General features: G+C 42.6%; 1 protein-coding gene across 2 annotated transcripts in view; it reads left to right on the forward strand.

Moving 5' to 3' along the window:
* Positions 1-12,768: 12,768 nt before the first annotated feature.
* abcg2b (ATP-binding cassette, sub-family G (WHITE), member 2b) overlaps positions 12,769-19,785 on the forward strand; it is a 55,873-nt gene continuing 48,856 nt past the window's right edge. For both annotated transcript variants that reach the window (XM_054778730.1, XM_054778733.1), the window contains exons 1-3: positions 12,769-12,902; positions 13,111-13,336; positions 13,416-13,460. The gene's annotated coding sequence lies outside the window, so the exon portion shown is untranslated. The remainder of the gene's footprint in view (positions 12,903-13,110; positions 13,337-13,415; positions 13,461-19,785) is intronic.

The raw sequence follows: 19,785 nt of genomic DNA on the forward strand, positions 1-19,785 counted from the left end.
AATTCAGTTGTTCAACCAACAAATGTGACTTTTTGTGTTTATTTTGATTGATCGTTTGTGTTGCAAATCTGCTAGAAATGTCTGCCAGTGTATGTTGAGTGAATACCCACAATGCACTGCTGCACACTGCCCACAGAAACAGGCGGTGGTGCGTGTGTGTAAGGAAATGCACTGAAATTCTATGCTGCCTTACGCACACACACATGCAGACACACACATGCAGACACACACACACATGCAGACACACACCCATGCAGACATCCATGCATGAAACACACTTTGCTTAAATAGTTGATGAGGTGTGCGAGGCTGTCAGCCGTCATTCGGCCGCGCGGCGAGAAGATTTGTCACGTCCAATGAGCAGTTTTGTCTCGTGTAACGTGACGTGCCGACTCGGTCGGTGCAAATGGATTCCCGACAAGCCCCCGCTTTATTTTACGCCGCGATACACACTTGATGACCTTTCCGGTGCGCACGCCAAACGGCACGCCATGATCCCAACGTGGCGTCCGGGCAAATAACAAGTGCATTAACTATTTAACCTGCGCACAAAAACAACCCTCAACTTTACTGAGAAAGTACAGGAAGCAGGAAGTAATAGAGGCTGTGTGGTCAAAAGTATTGGGACAGTTCCAGGAAGTCAGAAGTGAAGAAAATGTGGCGTCTTTGCAGCTAGAACAGCTTCCACTTCCAGAGAATGTCTTGCTAAGACGAAGAACTAAGAATAATGAAGTGGTCCGGTCCAAGCTGTGATTGATTGATTGAGAGCTGCGTCCTCATACTTGAAGCTGCAGGTTATAAATTGCAACCCTCCTGACTCCAGCTACTGATGAGTGCCCACCACTTGATGGAGGACAGCTTTGTTTGTTTCTTAATTCAAGGCCTTTTTTTATTCGATGCCCTCTATTTCAAGGTGTGTAGAGTTGGAATATAGATGGAATATGATATCATCTAATATAGAGATGTTTCTATACCTTGTCCAGCTCCTCCCGGCGGATCCCGAGGCGTTCCCATTGCCAGTCGAGAGACATAGTCTCTCCAACGTGTCCTGGGTCTTCATCTCACAAAAGGGAGCTGAGCCCAAAGGCAAAGCTCTTAATTTAGTGATCAATCTACGTTCCTGCCCTCACCTATAGTCATGAGCTTTAGGTCGTGACCAAAAGGACAAAATTGCGGATACAAGCATCCAAAATGAGTTTTCTCCGTCGGGGATCTGGGCGCTCCCTTAGAGATGGGGGAGAAGCACTGTCATCCGAGAGAAACTCGAAGTAGAAGCGCTGATCCTCCCCATGAGAGGAGACAAATGAGGTGGCTCGGGCATCTGGTCAGGTTGCCTCCCTGAGGAGGTGTCCACCGGTAGGGAAGACCCTGGAAAAGCCTCAGGATCCATCGGGAGGAACTGGACGAAGTAGCCGGGGGGGGGGGGGGGGGGGGGGGGGGGGGGGTCTGGTCTTCTTCCTTGCTTAGGAAGAAGGGTTTTATGCTGCTGATTCCGATCATCCAGGACTGAAATCGTCCGATACGATCACATGGATTAATTATACATTTTGAAATGTATTTCTGATGAGTGCGATTGGCCAGGGGTGCCGTATAACAAGGAAAAGTCAGGACAATTCCACGGTCCCTTGACTGCCAGGTGGCCCAAAAGTAGGTAATTACTCATAAAATGAATTAATAAATTATTTATTTAATTAATTAATACAATTATTTACGGGACCCAGAATTCCTGGCTGCACCCCTGCTGCTGGCTGTGTGATATGAAAAAAGGAACCATTGTGACGTTCTGCAGGACGGGAACGAATGTTCCCTGTCCTGCGCTCTTATTTTGGCGGGCTGTGCCTTCTCCGGGGCGGAAGAGGCAGCCGCTTCTCGCCTGGTGGCCGCGCACCTGCGGCCAATTAACATTAACGGCAGATAAAAGGCCAGTGCGTTCGAATGTGCGGCGCTGGTTCATTATTATTGTCTTTGCTATCCATGCTTCTCGTCTCCAAGTCAGTGCGGTAACTTAAACAATTTACTTACCTGTACTTGCACTTTTGTCACAGAGCCTTTCCTCTGTCGCCTTTTGTTTCTCCTGCTTATGTAATTAAAGTACCCTTACCTTTTGCACTCCGTGGCTTCGTCTCTGCATATTGGGGTCCAAACCACACCGAGAACGTGACAACCATAAAATCACCTTATTTAAGGCAAAAGCATATTTGACTTACTTTTTGAAGACAACATGCTATATCACCCTGAAACTTCCAGCGGATGACACTTTGGATGTGAGAGTACATTGGTGGAACTTCCAGGTAAGTGACTCGGTGTCTTCCACCACTGAGAAAGGCTGCTTATCTTGTCCGATGAATTCAATTACTTTTCGGGTTGCAGCTTAGTCGTCGGACTGTCACACACATACGGGTGAGTGTTGGCTGCCGTGACCGCGAGCTTCCAGAACTCACCATATTTCATCAAGTGTTGTTCTTCCAATGCCGTATTAACGTGCTATCCCCGGCAGGCATGTGTTAGCAGTTAGGTTCCGCACAGCAGACATGATTGATTGTGTTTTGCAGGAAGTGGGAGGACGACACTGCCAAAGACGCTTGGTAGGTTAAGACACTACACTGCACGAAAGGATCGCTGCAACCTGCAAAAGTGCTAGCCACGGGATATGCCCATCACGACCGACCGACCGATTCTGATCGGTGGCTGATCGATCGTAGCATCCCCAATGGATACCTCATGAATACTCACAAATACCCACAAAAAAAGAGGCTTTGCTACATATCTTAAAATGAAGGTCTGCCAACTATCTGTCAGTCAGCTACAGACGTGGGAGCTGTAAGTTTGATCATGTTGTTTTTCTTCAGCGAATATGCTAACCTAGCGTGATGATCAAATGTAACGGTAGCGCTTTAGCTCACATAGCTATGCTAGTGTTGCTAATGTTTGTGCCCTCCTGTCCCACTCCTTAACGTTCCGTTGTTGTATGTGATTATGTGATGTATGGTATCGATTACGTTGGACAAGTGCAGAGTGATTGTGTGTAGCAAGTACACAACAGCGCTTCTTGGAGACGCACACTGTCAGAGACAAACACAGCTCATTAGCATTAAAGCTACACATAACACACACACAGGCATCTCAATTTTGGATGCATGCTTAGATGCAAACTTCATTATAGCATGCTATTGTTAGCATTAGCCTGGCTTGCATCCGAAATGTGGACATTTTAGCAAAAACGTGAGCATTTCTCCTCAGTGCCATCAGACAGTTTGATCTACGCCCTCGCTGACAGGCGACCCCAGGTCAGCGAGAGGCCTGCTAACGGTCCTGATGGATTTACTTGCCGTTTCATTCATGCCAGCAGAACACTAGTAGTGATTAGAAAAAGAAAAAAGCAGGAAGCGGCACCTGACGAATGGAAGCTGTGCTGTTTTTCTTTTTGAAGGCAAACATGTCAGCAAGACGTGGAGCTAGCGAGGCTTTGGAGAAGACAGACGCTCCGTCATGTGCTTCCACCACTCGTTTAAAAAACACACCTCGCACTGCAGCACACCTCGACGCTTGTCCTGGAAGCACGCGATTGTATTATTATCGTATTATCCGAGGTCGGGTCGCAGGGAAGCCCAGACTTCCGTCGCCCCAGCTACTTTGTCCAGCCCCTCCTGGCAGATCCTGAGGTGTTCCCAGGCCAGTTGAGAGACATAGTCTCTCAACGTGTCCTGGGTCTTCCTCTAACCTTCCTACCTGTCGGACGTGCCATGAAAAGCTCCCCAGGGAGGCATCCTGACCAGATGCCAGACAGTGACAGTGCTTCTCACCTTATCTCTAAGGCAGAGCCCAGCCCCCCTACGGAGAAAACTCATTTTGGCCGCTCGTACCTGCAATCTTGTCTATCATGACTATAGGTGAGGGTAGGAACGTACATCGACCGGTAAATTGAGAGCTTTTCCTTTAGACCCTTTGATTGATTGATTAATTTGACTGATTGACGAAGATTTTTAACGTTCTAACTTTCATAGACACCGTAGAAGTACGCCCCCTAGTGGCTGTAAGCAGCACAGTGATGACGTCAAAGCAATCTGATTGGATGCTTCATCAGTGCTATGACCTTGCATGGCTTTGCAGTTAATATTCCTGCCCTTTCAGAGCCAATCATACTTTGGACTGAGACAACTAATAGCACGCGTGTACTCACCGACACGCACGTCTGTTCTTTGTTGTGTTAGAATCCGCTGTGAAGCGGCGATGCTATTAGGCGTCCTTTCAACGTTTTGCCATTCTTGTTTTTGTCGTGGCACTAATGGACTTTTAGTGTCGACTCAGTCAGGTTAGCTGACATGTTTGATACTTTTACTAACGTCTTTTGCCACTTTGAAGCCTTTCAGCATTTGAGGATAACTCCAAATGTCATTTGGATGATCAAACCTTTCATCACAGGGTGGCAGCACTGAGAGACCTCGACGTTGCATGCAAAGTATGTTTGTTTAACAATACGACGTGAGCTTCAAGCGCCACGGTGATGCTAAAGTGACTTTTTAAAGATCTATGATCATAGTAATGTGCCTTCTCATGGCCTCCATCCTCATAGACATGACGCCAACTCTGATCCGCTCCCAGGTAGACGAGCCCGCCCATGTATACGCACGCTACTTTGTAAGAACATCAAGCTTCGCTACACATCTTAAAACAAAGCTCTGCCAGCTATCCATCAGTGAGCTACAGATGTGGGAGCTGATCACTTGGGTTTTTTTGGCCAAGACGCATAGAGGCGTGTGTTTCCCAGAATTTGGGTTGAATTCCAAATGGTACAACCTCAGCGGTGTTTGTTCACATGCTAGCAACATTTCTTTCTTTGAAGCCGTCTGAACTGAAGACGTGACGCATGTGGTTCGAACTTGGACTGTCGGGGCTTTGCTACACATCTTAAAATAAAGCCAACTACCCGTCAGACAGTCTGGAACAGAAGTTCCATAGTCAGGAATGTAAATTTGATTTTGTTTTTCTTCAGCAAATAGGCTAACCTAGCATGATGTTAAAATGCAATGTTAGCACTTTAGCTCACGTAGCTATGCTCCAATTAATTTGTCCCACTCCTTAATACTACGTTGTGGTATGTGATATATGGCGTCTGTTGCTTTGGACAGGTGCACAGTAACGCGGATCAAGTACACGTTTAGCATTAAAGCTACACATACGCAAAGCGGAGATTACTACGTTTCAACTGTCTCGAGTCCAGCATCAAGGCGAGCTTTTGGACTACAGACAGAACAGCAGAAGTCTGCAAACACGGACAAAACATTATATAATTCATAAGGAAGAGAAGAGAGAAAATGCAACCAACGTTGATGTGCGGCAGCGTTGGACTTACTGCAGGTGTTCAACATCGCCCCGCGTGTTGATTAGCATTCCGCAGTTAGCTCGTCAGCGGGGACCCCGCCTGCATCAGTCACAGGTGATATCTTCCCTCCAGATTCACGTCTGGCTTGCCCGTCCATCAACACATCGTGCCGCCATGGCGTCTGTTTGGCCGCGATATCAAAGGTTCTACATCTCTCTTTGGCAGCAAAAGGATGAGCGAAGCCAAGTGTGGGTGCAAATGAGGGTGTTTATGGTTTAAATGTGGTTTATGAGTGACATGAAACGAAAAGGTAGCCTTAAAAATGCATTTTAACCTTTCGTGTAATGTTCAGTGTTTTTTATCACTGCAAAAAAGAACTTTTAGGACTTTGTACAACATCACAGTGGCGGGGGACTTAATGACCTCATCACATAACGGTTGCAGAATTGGCCGTGACGCGTTGGCAAACTGAGTAAAAAAACTAAAGCAAAGCATTGGAGTGTACAGTACCGTACAGGTATGTCCTTTCAAAGAGGTTGGTCACTAGGTGTCAGTAATGTTCCATTGATGAGACAATAGCCACCACAGGAAGTAAAAAAGCAACAAGGAACTCTCCCAATGCTAACATGTGTGAGTCTATAATATGTCTTATTTATCTCTTATTATGTCTACTATATTGGGTAATAGGAGTGTAAAGGTGACTATAGCCATACCTCGTTTATCACGGTGAATTGGTTGCAGACCGCAAATAAGATTCAATATTAGTAAACGGAATATTTTCTTAGAGGTTAGAAAGCCTGTTTAAGACCTTCTAAATATGTGTTTTAACATTATTAGAGCCCTCTAGACATGACATAACGGATTATTCTTTGTTTATATCACGTTGCGCAGGCTACGGGACCACTGCAGGGACAACAGACTGCCACTGTTAGCATCGCAAGCTACCGAGCTAACTAGTTAGCCTCTCCAATGTACTTATTCTAAACTTAAGAATAGGGATAGTCCATCAATCGGCCACCGATTTCTGTGAAAAAGCATGTGATCGGCATATGCCATAAATGCCTTTCAACACCGATCACTAAAGCCGATCACCCGTGGCACGTACTGTTGCAGCCTGCAGCTGCAGTGATCCCTGCGTGCATCGTCGTGCCTTGGCCTAACTAACGCCTGGGTAGCGTCCTCCGCCAAGTTTCCGTCACGCTGCACAGGCATGCCAAAACAAAAACAAACATGTCTGCCGTGTGGAACGTACCTGCCAACACATGCCACAAAAAATATCTTGCGGGGGTAGCACGTTAAAAAGCTTTGAAGAACAAACGCTTGACGAAGTATGCTGAGTTTTTGAGGCTCACGGCGTGATCATCAGTCAAACGGTATGGCCTGTATGTGCGTGACAGTCAGAAGGCTAGCAAATAAATAAAAGATAACTGAATGAATCGGATGTGGTGACCAGCCTACGTCGGCGGTGGAAGACCCCGGGTCCGCCGACTGCTCTCTCACTTGCAGCCCACCTACGTGCTTCCTGGAGGTCCTGCTAGGGTTCCACCAATGTACTCTCACACGCAAAGTCCCCTTAAAGAAGGCGTCTCATCCTCTGTACGTGTCACCAGTGATGCATGTTCTCTTCAAAAAGTAAGGCAAATGTTTTTGTCTAAATGAAGGTGATTTTATGCTTCCTTTTTTCATATCAGCCAATCGCTGGGGTGCAACCAGGAATTCTGGAAAAAATTCACGTTCCCCCCATTTTATTAATTACTAATTACTAATTTTTATTAATAATTATCTATTTTTTGGTCCCTCTGGCAGTTATGGGACCTTGGAATTGCCCTGATTTCCCCCCCTTATACAGCACCCCTGGCCAATAGTGCTTATCATAAATAAATTGGAAAATGTATCATCATATATGTGATCAATATCAGCAGCACAAAACCCTGATCGATGCATTCCTACTTAAGTGTTTCAAACAGAGTGGGGAAGAAGGACAAAGAAGTCAAAAACGTACCACTTCCACACGGAATGAGAGGAGAACCTTTCTTCTTTTTTCCGATCTCAGCCACGGCATGTCGGCTTGGCTCTGCTGGCTCAGTAGCCAGTCTCCATGCAGGGTGAAAGGTCATGTGATCTAACGTCATGTCTCATAACATTACTGATGCCTAGTGACCACAATACTACATATAACTTGTCTTTCAATATTTTTGGACTAATAATAGGCCATAGTCAGCCACCAACAGCCATCATTTACGTATATATATTTATATATATATATATATATATATTAACTGCAATATAGTGATGGAACGATATTTGGGTGTTATTTCATGTCTAGAGGGCTCTAATAATGTTAAAAAGCATATTTAGAAGGTCATAAACAGGTTTTCTCTGCTCTAACGCTAACTACCAAAATAAGGAATTCTACTTGGTGGAAATTGACTTATGGAGGTCGGGTCTGCAGCCAATTAAGTGGCATAAACGAGGGATTACTGTACGGTGTTCCCTCGCTCTATCGCGGTTCACCTTTTGCGGATTCACTGTTTCACTGATTTTTTATTTTTTAGTGTTTTTTTTTTTTATTACGCCGTATGAACGCTGTTACAAGCTGAGCCTGGCCCTTTCAGAAGAATTGCATTGTGGGAAGTTGAGTGTCTAGCTCTTCCCTGTCTCGTCTGTCTGCACCGCCCATTATTTTCTGCGTCCTGATTGGCTGTAGAACATTGTGAATCAATCTCCTTCGTGCCGTCCTGCCGTGTCTCCTGTGTCATCGCTAGCTTTCTTGCTAGCCTGTGTGAATGAATCTTCGGTTCGCCTGCAGCAATATGTTTTAACAAGGATACAAAAACGCTACAGTACGGCGCCAGGACGAAAAGGCACGGTCACAAGAGCGGAATATGCCTGAGTGGCTTCATCATTTCTTGTGTTGATCATTAAGGTGTGAACTTTTGTGAGAGTCTTTAAACAAGAGAGAAATGTCAGAACATGTTATTGCTGGTGCATAAAGTGCATGGTGAGGAGTTTTACAGCCTTAAAACATACACAAGCATTGCAAAAAAAAGAAGTTGGCTACTTTGCGGATTTCACTTATTGCGAGCTATTTTGGGAACCTATCCCCCACGATAAACGAGGGAACACTAACAAAATTAGCAGGACAGCTCTGTTAGATAAGTGAGTAAAATATTGTATGAAAGCACAAGAATGTAAACTTCTGCGTCAGTCCACATGTATTATTCCATTCAGTTTTGTCCTTCTTGTGTCTTTTCCACCTGTGGCTTTCTTCTGATTGGCTACAGTGGGTAATAAAAGCGGTACCTGTGGCTTTTGGAGGTTATTTTAACCTTTGAGTGCAGAGAAATGTGTTTTTTTGAAATTCGAGTGTATTTCAATCTCAGCGTTCAAGGTTGAGGAATTATGTTGACTGAAAAAGCTCCACGCTGGCGTTTGTTTTCCATCACATGCTTACAGGTGCAAGCAAGGCTCATTTTTCATTCCATGCAGAATTTTTTTTTCTTTTTTTTTTTTTTTTGCGCCGACGGGTCGATCTGACAGCGGCGGCCGCCGCATTCCACTCCATCACGTTAAGTGGAATGGGAACAATTCATCAATGTGGAAGAAAACAAAGTCAAAGAGAAGCATGATGGAAATAAAGCAGAGAGTTGGACGCGGGGTGTTTACTGTACCTGTGAGGACAGGCTGGAAAAGACACTCACATTTATGCAAAAATCATATTTGTAACACGAGTGTCCCTCAAAGGTGAGCATTACTGTAATCCCTCGCCACTTTGCGTGTTGAACTCCACGGATTCACTCGATCACAGATATTACATGAATTCATAAACCATGCTGTTTTATGTTGGAATACGGCCTATTAGCAGTCAAAAATGCATTTTTAAGCAAACAAATGTGTTTTTTTTTTGCCTATATTAAGCCTTTTCAAGCATAAAAATGAAGTAAAATACAAATACAAGGCATTCAGAAGACGCATTGAAAGAGGGTGTGATGAAATGTAGTATTCTACACTGCTCACTAGGTGTCAGTAATGTTATATCAGGGGCGTCCAAAGTGCTGCTCGGGGCCATTTCCAGCCCGCGGCTGGGTTTTTTTTGGCCCATGGCACATTCTAAAAATAGAATTTAACAAGAAAACCCCCGCAAAAAGCAAACATGGAAAAAATCAGCATACATTTTACGAGAATCAAGTCAAAATATTAAGAGAAAAAGTCGTTCTTTTATGAAAATTGGGTCATTTTATTAGCATAAAGTTGAAATCCATCCATCCATCCATCCATCCACTTTCTATGCCGCTTATCCTCATTAGGGCCACAGGGGTATGTTGAAGCCTATCCCAGCTGACTTTGGGCGAGAGAGGCGGGGTACAGCCTGGACTGGTTGCCATATACACAAACAAGCATTCACACTCACATTCATACTTATGGACAATTTAGAGTCGCCGATTAACCTAACAACAAAGTTGAAATATTAAAGATTTTTTAAATCCTTTTTGAAGTTGTAATATTACAAAATTATTAATTTGGGGGAATTTAGGTTGCAGATAAAGTTATGTTACTCCAATAATAGTCAAGATATAATGGAAATAAAGTCTTAATTACAAGGAACAAAATGTACAAGAAGAAAGTTGAAATAGTTGGATAATTAAAAAAAAAACAACAGAAATGAAAAAAACAGCTGTAATTTCTCACGAGAATAATGTCAAAATATTACAAGAAAAAGGTCATATTCTAATCAGGAAAAACGACGCGATTTTAAAAGAGTAAAGTTCCGATATTATGAGAGAAAATGTCATTTTAGTAGCATAGAGTTGAAATATTAAAGAAAAAATATGTAGTTTTTTTAAGTCATCATATTGTGAGAAACAAACAAAACAAAATAAAGTTGTCATCTTTGGAAAGTTCAGTTGGGGAAAAAGTTATAATATTATGGAATAAAGTCATAATATCCAATGAGAAGACCATTTACGGTTATCTAAAAAGAAAGATGAAATATTTGGGGGGGCAAAAACAGCAAAAATGAGAAGTAAAGAGCAAAGACTGAAGTTGATGCCAATAAGAGGCTTTTTCACTGATAACACAAAGCTGAGATGCATTTTTTCTTGAAATTTAAATAACTTTTTAGCAAAGTGGCCCTTGCATGCTTTCATTTTTCAGTATGTGGCCCTCAGTGGAAAAGGTTTGGACACCCCTGTGTTCGATTGATGAGACAATACTGTTTACAAGTGGAAATAAAAAAGAACAACAACAAGGAACTCTCTATTATGTCTCATTTATTTATTAATTTATTATTTATTTTCACTTATGTCTGCTATATTGGGTAATAGGAGTGTATTAACAGTGTATTAACAGGGGTGTTATTTGCATAAATTTATGTCTGGAGGGCTCTACTAATGATGTTAAAAAAGCATATTTAGAAGGTGATAAAGAGGTTTTCTACGCTCTAACTATGGAAATCCATTTATCAACATCCTACTTGGTGGAAATTCGCTTATCACGGTCAGGTCTGGAACCAGTTAACCATGATAAACGAGGGATGACTTCTCTCTTTTTTTTGTCATCCTTCAAAATGGAAAAGTCATTTGGTCACAAAAAACTACCTTTGTGAAATGTCAACCAAACAGAAGAACCTTAAAAACACCTTTTAGTACGTCACAGCAGTTGCCAGACATTGTGCAAGTAGGCCCCCTCGTGGCTGTAAGCAGCATAGCGATGACGACAAAGCAATCTGATCGGCTGCTTGGTAAACGCAACCATGTGCCTGACCTGTCGAAAAAGGCCAATACAGTAGTACCTCGCATAACGTAAACCTCCTTTTACGTAAATTCCACTGAACATAAATAATTTATGTCAAGTTTTTGCATCGTATTACAGAAGAAATTCCATATAACATAAAGCGTCAAGTCAGTGCAAGTCTTTTTTTTTTTCCTATCAACTTTATTAATGCCTCAAGTCGGTGCAAGTTCAGACTAACACTTGGTGACGCCTTCTGACGCATCACGCTCTCATTGGCTGATTTTCAGGGCATCGCGTCCGCTCTCATCTCATTGGCTGATTATTGGGGCACCGCCTACGCTCTCATCTCATTGGCTGATTATCGGGGACCGCCTACGCTCTCATCTCATTGGCTGAGTTATACAGCACGTACGTGAGTTTGTGTGAGAGACAGGCTTCTCCCTTCAACTTCCTTTCCTCTTCGTAGTTGCCATTAAACTAACTTATGAACAATTAAGTTAAGTTAGAAATTAAAATTTTGCACACAGCATTATCGTGTAGCGCGTGTGCGTGGTCTGTGAGACCAGCTGACTCCTAGACTCTTTGAGTCACGTTTCGACTCAGGCTAGTCCTCCTCCTCCTTCCTGCCTCCACTTGCGCTCCTGATCAAGACATCTCGTGAACGGTAGGATTGTTTTTGTTTTTCAGTTTTATTCATTTACGGTAATCTTATTTATTGCCTTATTTTATATTGGAATGTTACTCTACTATGTTTATGCTAACGTTTTCTTATATTTTCCCACCATATTTGGTGGACTTTGAATATTTTGAAGGGCCAAAGGGGTGAGATTGGGAAGATCTTGGAACGGATTAGGCTATTTACATGTATTTTATGCTTCGTATAACATAAAAACCTTATAACATAAATGTTCTCGGAGCGGATTATTTACGTTGTAGGGGCATCTACTGTATTTCAAAACCAATTCTAGTTTGAGCTGAGAAAGTAATAGCACGATTGTCCAGGCTGAGACAAGTTTTTTGTCCCTGGATTTGTTGGAATCTGTTCAGAAACAACAATGTTATTACATGTCATTAAACCCTTTTGTTGTAATTGCCTTGCAATGCAATGTAAATGTATAGAAAGTAAGTAATAATGCAGGAACTTTGGGAATGATCCCAGTTGACAACCTCAACAAGGCAGTGCACTTTTTTCCTTGCAATATTTATTGTGCAGATAGCAATGCTTTTTGGGTTAAAACAACAACGTAGAATAAGCTCTTATTTTTAAAGGCTTTACGTCAGGGGTGTCTAAACGTTTTCAACTGAGGGGCGCATACTGATAAATCAAAAAAGCGGGGGCCACTTTTATATTTTTGACACCCACCAAAGTACTGTATGTAGCCCTGTATAAAATGATCCAACATACAGTGCATGATAGGAAGTTAATTATTGTGATAATGCATTAAAAGAGTTCATAATATTCAAATTGGTTAAAATATATACATCTCATATTTACAGTTTAATAAGCTATTTACAGTTTAATAGTTGAATAAATAACGTTTTATAGTCGTTTGCAATATCTGTTATTTGAAAGTGTGGTTGATGTGCAACATGTCGTAGTTGTATTTCTAACGCGTTAGTAGCAGCCTGTCAATCATTTCATGTCTGTATTGTCATTGGGTCTCTGTAAATGTGACAGCCAATCCAAAGTGTTGGGGGCAGGACTAAGAGAAAGTGCATGTTAGACAGAGGGAGCGGGAAGCAGGGAGAGTGCACAAGGAGACATCGTTAAGTAGTAACAAATAAGTTTATCATCAAAGGTCGACTACCCGTGGTCCTGATATTAACTTCTTGTGAACTGCAAAAGGTGAATATATGCTGTAACTACTTGTTGTAGCTGTAAAAGTATGGAAATGTAATGCCATTTAGCAATCGCTAGTTAGCCTAACAATCGCACATGTGATTAGGCCTTGGTATCATAATTTAGCATTGTGATGTGTATCCAGCTAAAGCTAATGCTAATTCGACATGATGTAGTGTTTCATGGTAGCTCAATGGAGTTTATGTGCTTAAAGGAGATGATGCTTTCCCGGTGGATGGGCCCTGCTGTTCCTGCTGTGCTGCTGTACTGTGTTCTTACCCTGTTTGCTGTGTTTCGGATATGATTCTGGGCTGGGCCTGCTGAGTGATGCTGCTCTGCCTTGCCTTGCTGTTGGATGCTAACTGTGCTAACATCAAAGAGAGCATCTGAAGACTGCATATCCACACGTTATCGGTATCCCTAACCACCCATAAGGATTCGTGAGTACCCAATTGACTTATTGTGCACGTGCTTTTATTTTGTGCTCTTCTTGAGTGAAGTGGCCATTTTGCTTTGTAGGCCTCACCGCACCCAAGCGACGACACAGGCCTGCAACTGGTTGAAGTAAGTTTGAACTGGGTTTAAACGAGGAAACTAAATAGTGGTACTGTTTGGACACTTTCAGTTATTATTGTGCTTTATTTTTGCTCACTTTATTGAGACCAAGAGGTCATTTGAAAGACTCAGAACATACAAATTGATCTGGTATTTTATTTTATTTTATTTAAATTTATTCTTTTCATCAGAAAGGGTCATTTTGAATTTTGGGTGTAAATATTGTAAATAAATTTATGTTCATCTGTTATGTTTAAAATACAGTTGTGGAGGTCTTTATTACAATTGGACAGAAATATACATTGCAAATTATTACAAACTCACACGAACCCACTCTTATTGTATTAATCACTCCAGTATTTATAAATTAACTACATGAGACCTGGGTTACATGTAGATATGTCATGACGGTTTTTTTTATTTGAAGAACAAAAACAAATTGCATTTTAGCTTTGTGTTATTAGTAGGACATTTTTACTTTCATCACACTTTTGCTCTTTTTATATTTTTCACAAATATTGCAACTTTCTTATTGCACATTTTTTTCTCGTAATATTATGACTTTATTCTCATAATATTTTGACTTTATTATCGTAATATTATAACTTTTTACCAACCAATTTTTTTTTGTTTTGTTTGTTTCTCATACTACAACTTTTTTCCTTTAATTTTTCCAGTTTCATGCAATTTTTTTCTCTTACTATTATGACTTTACCCTGTTGATATTTTGTCTTTATTCTTGTAAAATGACTGCTCTTTTTTTCCCATTTTTACTGGGTTTTTTTCTTGTTTAGTCATGTTTTTAGAAAGCCCTGAGGGCCGGCAAAAACACAGCCGTGGGTGGTAAATGGCCCCCGGGCTGCACTTTGGACACCGGCACTTTATTGTGTTGTTTTTTTTTGTTGCAGGTTGCTATTAAAAAATCATAATAAAATGTAATGAAAATGAGAATAAAAATAATTATAATAATAAATAAAATTAAGAATAAAATAAAATGAAAAAAGTAATACGAGACTTAGCGGTCATTTGGTTAGCCTGGAGCAACACTGCAGCAACAAAATATCTCCTCAGTCTGCCCGCCATGGCTGGCTTTCACCGTGCAAACACCGTGCACACAACATGGCAAGGATCCACAAAGCAAGACCACACTTAAGCAAGCACACGTGACTTCTTCATGCATGCATGAAAGTGCAAGTCAGCGCAAATTAGCGCTTGGATAAATGCATGGATGCAGGAGGAGCTAATGCTAATGAGACCATATTCCTATTAGCATATTTAAAAGACGGGGAAAGCCGGTTAATTAACACGCAACTGATGAAAACGTTAAAGGAGTATGTGGGGCCAGACGAGCCCCGGGCGCCTGCTTGAAGTGGTCCGCGTTCAAATCAACATGAGTTGGCGATTTTGCTTGAGATGAAAGTCGTCGGATGTGTGCGCCTGCTGATTGAAATGGATCTATATGGATGACTGTTTGAACACACACACACACACACACACAGGAATAAATCAATTCCAGTGATCATCCACAGGATGGGCGGCACCGTTGGGGGTTTTCGGCATGAAAATTGAAATGAAAAAAATGCCAGAAGAGAGCTTTTGTGTCATGAAATGAGATACTGCATTAGTTCCGCCTGGCGGGCCTTTGCCACATGCTGCTAGCTGCTAACGGCAGGTGCGATCACGCACATTAGCTCCTACACCCCGGGTGCTAATAGCGGCGTCGGCCTCTTAGCACCTGGGCGCTAACAGCAGCTGCCTTAAAATAAGCTCACATTTAGGAGCTGTTAACACTTTTAGTTGGGATTTTTTGACATGAAGTTGTATGAGCAGTGAAATCCCCCTCGCTCCGTCCCGTGAGCTGAGTTCTGGTTGGTTTTTGGTGTTTAAGAAAGTAGTTCCGGCTAGTTGGTGGGGTCACATAAAGCCTCGGCCACAACCGAACATAAGACTTTTTGGCCGTGCGATGTGCAGCGTTCCCCATTCCCAAAAGAAAGAAGAAGTGAAGTGCATGCGACGTCGCAAGCATTGCTGTGTGTTCATGGGAGTTGCTGCAGTGTGTGCTCTCCACGCGTTTGTGGCAATGTCAAGGATTTTGTGCAACGGGAGTCAATATTTTGTAACCAAATGATTCTGCTTAGGAGATTAAGAAGAAAGAGGGCAAGAATTTTGAGATGTTGGTGGGACATTGCCATGAGCTGCTTCACTGACACACTGACACTGACGAGGAAGTACATATCGCATTGATATCGACGTACGAATGAGGCCTGAGGCGTAGCTGACAAAAATGGTAATTGCTGTGTTTACACTGACATGAAGCAATCAGATGCAGGCCATGTATGATGAAAACAATCTGAATGGACCTGCAGTGTGAACGCAGCCTGACAGATTCCTAAAGCAGCAAAAAGTGCCTTTTGAAAAAAAAAAAACTTACTTGAAAAAATAATTTAAAAAAAAAGTACAAGGATGCGGAGGGCCCCAATCACTAAATACGCCCCAGGTCACATGATATGTTATGTGTGTGCGTTTCTAAAACAAAAAAAAATGACGATGTCTGTCATTTGGAAATCAGTCAAAATAAGATGTCAAAAAGTGAATGTAGGTATAGTCTACTCACATCTACAGCTGGGGTCCAGCTTCAGCACTTGTCTTCTGCTAGTCAGACGTGTTTACTTTCACAATCCCAGCAGTAAAAACTGTGAAACAGGTGATGGAAAGGTGTGCATGAGTTGACAGCTGGCGGCAGCGCACAGTGATAGGAGGAGAGAACTGCTTGGGGAACAACATAGTAACATCTGACAAAAACATCTAAAAACACTGAAGCAGCAAGCATAATAAGAATAAAATAATGCAACCAAAGTGTTGCTGAATTGACTTTTTTATTTTATTTACTTAGCATGACCAACACTATAGTTTGGGTTCTGTAACAAACCTCTGTGAGTCAGGTCCCTAATCCAATAAAAGAGCCAATAAAAGTCCATCCAATAAAAGATCAAATTGGGGGCGGGGAATTCCAAATTTGGCCGCCGAAGACCAGGTCGCCCAGGCGCCCGCCCTCAACCGCAACCCAAAGCACACCCCACTCACCCTAAGAGATAGGGTGAGGAGCTCGGTCATCCAGGAGGGGCTCAGAGTAGAGCCGCTGCTCCTTCACACCGAGAGGAACCAGCTGAGGTGGCTCGGGCATCTAGTCCGGACGCCTCCCTGGTGAGGTGTTCCGGGTATGCCCAGCCAGGGAAGGCCCCGTGGCAGACCTAGGACACGCTGGAGGGATTATGTCTCACACCTGGCCTGGTAAAGACTTGGTGTCCTCCAGGTGGAGCTGGAGGAGGTGGTCGGGGATCGGGAAGTCTGGGCTTCCCTACTGAGACTGCTGCCCTCGCGACGGAGGAAAATGGATGGATGGAAAAAAACAATTACGTTTAAATTTTTTTTAATTGAGTTTTTTACCTTTTCCACTTATTTTACCAGCATAGAGTGTGTGCTATTTGGGTTAGTGAATAAAATGCACAAATTCTTACATTTATTGATGCAATACATGATTGGCCCATTTCGTCCAGTAAGTGAGAAATGGATGTAGCTTAGCTAACTGTTCTAATGGGATGTCAGCCTCAGCACATATTGCTACAACATCTTCAACCAACTGTACTGCTTGTGCTTGTGATTAAGGAAGATGGAGTCATAGAGGTCATTCCAATGTAGTTATTAATGTAAGATATTTTAAGGACACCCTTATTTTGTTTACACAATTAGACAAATGTAACAAAGAGTGCTCTTGTGTGTGTCGAGAATTGCAGTTGACGGTTGATACGCGCCGGGTGCAAGAATAAACGGGCCTCTTGTCTTTTTTCACTCGGAACCTGCACGTCATCAGTGGGCATTGTAAAATGGTCCTCACATTAAAGCAGGAAAACACAACACGGTGAAAATATACGCATCCAGTCTGAATCACACACATACAGATGCACTCGCTAAACTGAGCGAACCCCGCCAGCTTCCATTCACGCTCCGTAACCAAGGTTCTTCTCCGCCGTTTTGACATGTTTAGTAGTGTTTGTGCGTCCCCTGTTAAGCAACCAGTGGTTAGAGCAACACTCCCCGTGCGAGCTCCCTGCACCATGACACAGCAGTCCAGGCATGTCTGCATGTGGTGCGTTTTCTTCCTCTTGCGGGTGGCGGGAATCGAGTGACAACCAGCTTTGAGGCGCTTTACTGCACCTACTATGTTGGAGTGTGGCTCAGAGTTCCGAACTTGATACGGCAACCGATTGATCTCGTGGCCGAAGATGATATTAACCTATCTTCACAAATACAGCTGATCCTGAAGATCAGATAAGGACATCCCTAATATACACTCCTGATCAAAATGTTAAGACCAGTTGAAAAATGGCTACAATTAGCATTTTGCACATTTGGATCTTAATGAGGTTTTAAGTAGAGCTACAATATGCAAAAACAAGAAGGGGGAGTGAGACAAAAAGCATTTGGAAAAAGTAATTTATTGAAAACAACAATGAAACTGAAATAGACTGTTTATCAGCTGATCAAAAGTTTAAGACCATCACTTAAAAAATAACAAAAAACTCTCCAAACCACAACAAAAAATGTTCTCAGTAGGACTCAGTAATGAGTAGCTCCACCGTTCTTGTTCATCACTTCAAAAATGGGTTTGGGCATGCTTGATGCGAGTGTTTCCAGGAGGCGAGTGGGAACATTGCTCCAATGGTGAAGATGGCTTCACCAAGGGCATCAACTGTCTGGAACTGATGGCCATTTTTATAAACTTCCCTTGCCATCCATCCCCAAATGTTCTCTATGGGATTTAAATGAGGGGAACATGCAGGATGGTCCAAAAGAGTGATGTTATTCTCCCTGAAGAAGTCCTTGGTCAGGCGAGCATTGTGAACTGCAGCGTTGTCCTGTTGAGAAACCCAGCTGTTACCACACAGACAAGGGCCCTCAGTCATGAGGGATGCCCGCTGCAACCTCTGCATCCGTTTGACGACCCTGCACCACCTGAAGCTCCGGTGTTCCACTGAATGAAAAAGCACCCCAGACCATGATGGACCCCCTCCACTGTGCCGGGTAGAAAACATCTCAGGTGGGATCTCCTTGTCATGGCAGTAAGCCATCTGGACCGTCAAGGTTACATTTTTTCCTCATCAGAGAATAAAACTTTTTTCCACCTTTCAATGTCCCATGTTTGATGCTCCCTGGCAAAGTCTAAACGGGCAGTTTTGTGGTGTTGAAGGGGACAAGGTCTTTGAATTACTTTTTTGTTTTTTAAAGCATTTTCCCGCAGATGCTGTCTGATGGTTATTGCGCTGCAGTCGTCACCAGTAAGGGCCTTAATGTGGGTGGAAGACAGCCCTGTGTCTTGATGGACAGCCAATCGGATCCTCCGGCTGGGTGGTGGTGTGATTTTTTTGGGTCTACCACTTGACTTTTTTGTTCCATAATGCTCAGGATCTTACAGAAAATGTAGAATGACTGATTTACTGCAGCCAACCTCAGCAGCAATGGCACGCTGTGAGAGGCCTTGCTTATGCAGCTCAACAATCCCACCACGTTGAAAAAGAGAAAGCTTCTTAGCTTTACCATCAGGAGGGCATGACAGTGTGAATGCCTGACAGAAAATGAACATTTTGAGCAGATTTTGGCTTTTATAGCCTGTGGTCTTAAACTTTTGATCAGCTAATAAACGGCCTATTTCAGTTTAATTGTTGTTTTCAATAAATGACTTTTTGAAAATGCTTTTTGTCTTACTCCCCCCTCTTGTTTTTGCATATTGTAGCTCTACTTAAAACCTCATTAAGATCCAAATGTGCAAAATGCAAATTCTAGCCATTTTTCAACTGGTCTTCAGATTTTGATCAGGAGTGTAAATAGTATGTATGACATGGAACCTACCAAAAGAAAGATTAGACTCACCTTTTTTTTGGATTTTTAGTTCAATTTTTTTTTTTTTCAAATTTTTAGTAAAAAAAACCCCACAACATTAACAACACACAATGCGGGTATTCTGCAAAGCGAGTTTAGTGGGTTAGCGAGCTGCGAGACTTGCGTGTTCAGTGAAGGTAGCTCTCTCTTCAGGCAGCTGTATCGCCATGGTAACTTAGGCTAAACTCATAACGTGGTAGGGACCAGGTTTTGTCCAGGCGTTCATCTTAAAATCAGCTGTGAAAGTGCCACAGTTTCACTGTGTAACTAATTTGGAGATGCCGGCACTGTTTGAGAACCTACAAGGTTCTCGAAACGCACCTTTTTCATGTGAATGCGCACTTAGCACAAAGCCGAAAACAAACCCGACGTCCCTTCCTGTCCGCCACCAATTCTG

This window comes from Dunckerocampus dactyliophorus, chromosome 6, assembly GCF_027744805.1.
Source record: "Dunckerocampus dactyliophorus isolate RoL2022-P2 chromosome 6, RoL_Ddac_1.1, whole genome shotgun sequence".
NCBI lineage: Eukaryota > Metazoa > Chordata > Actinopteri > Syngnathiformes > Syngnathidae > Dunckerocampus > Dunckerocampus dactyliophorus.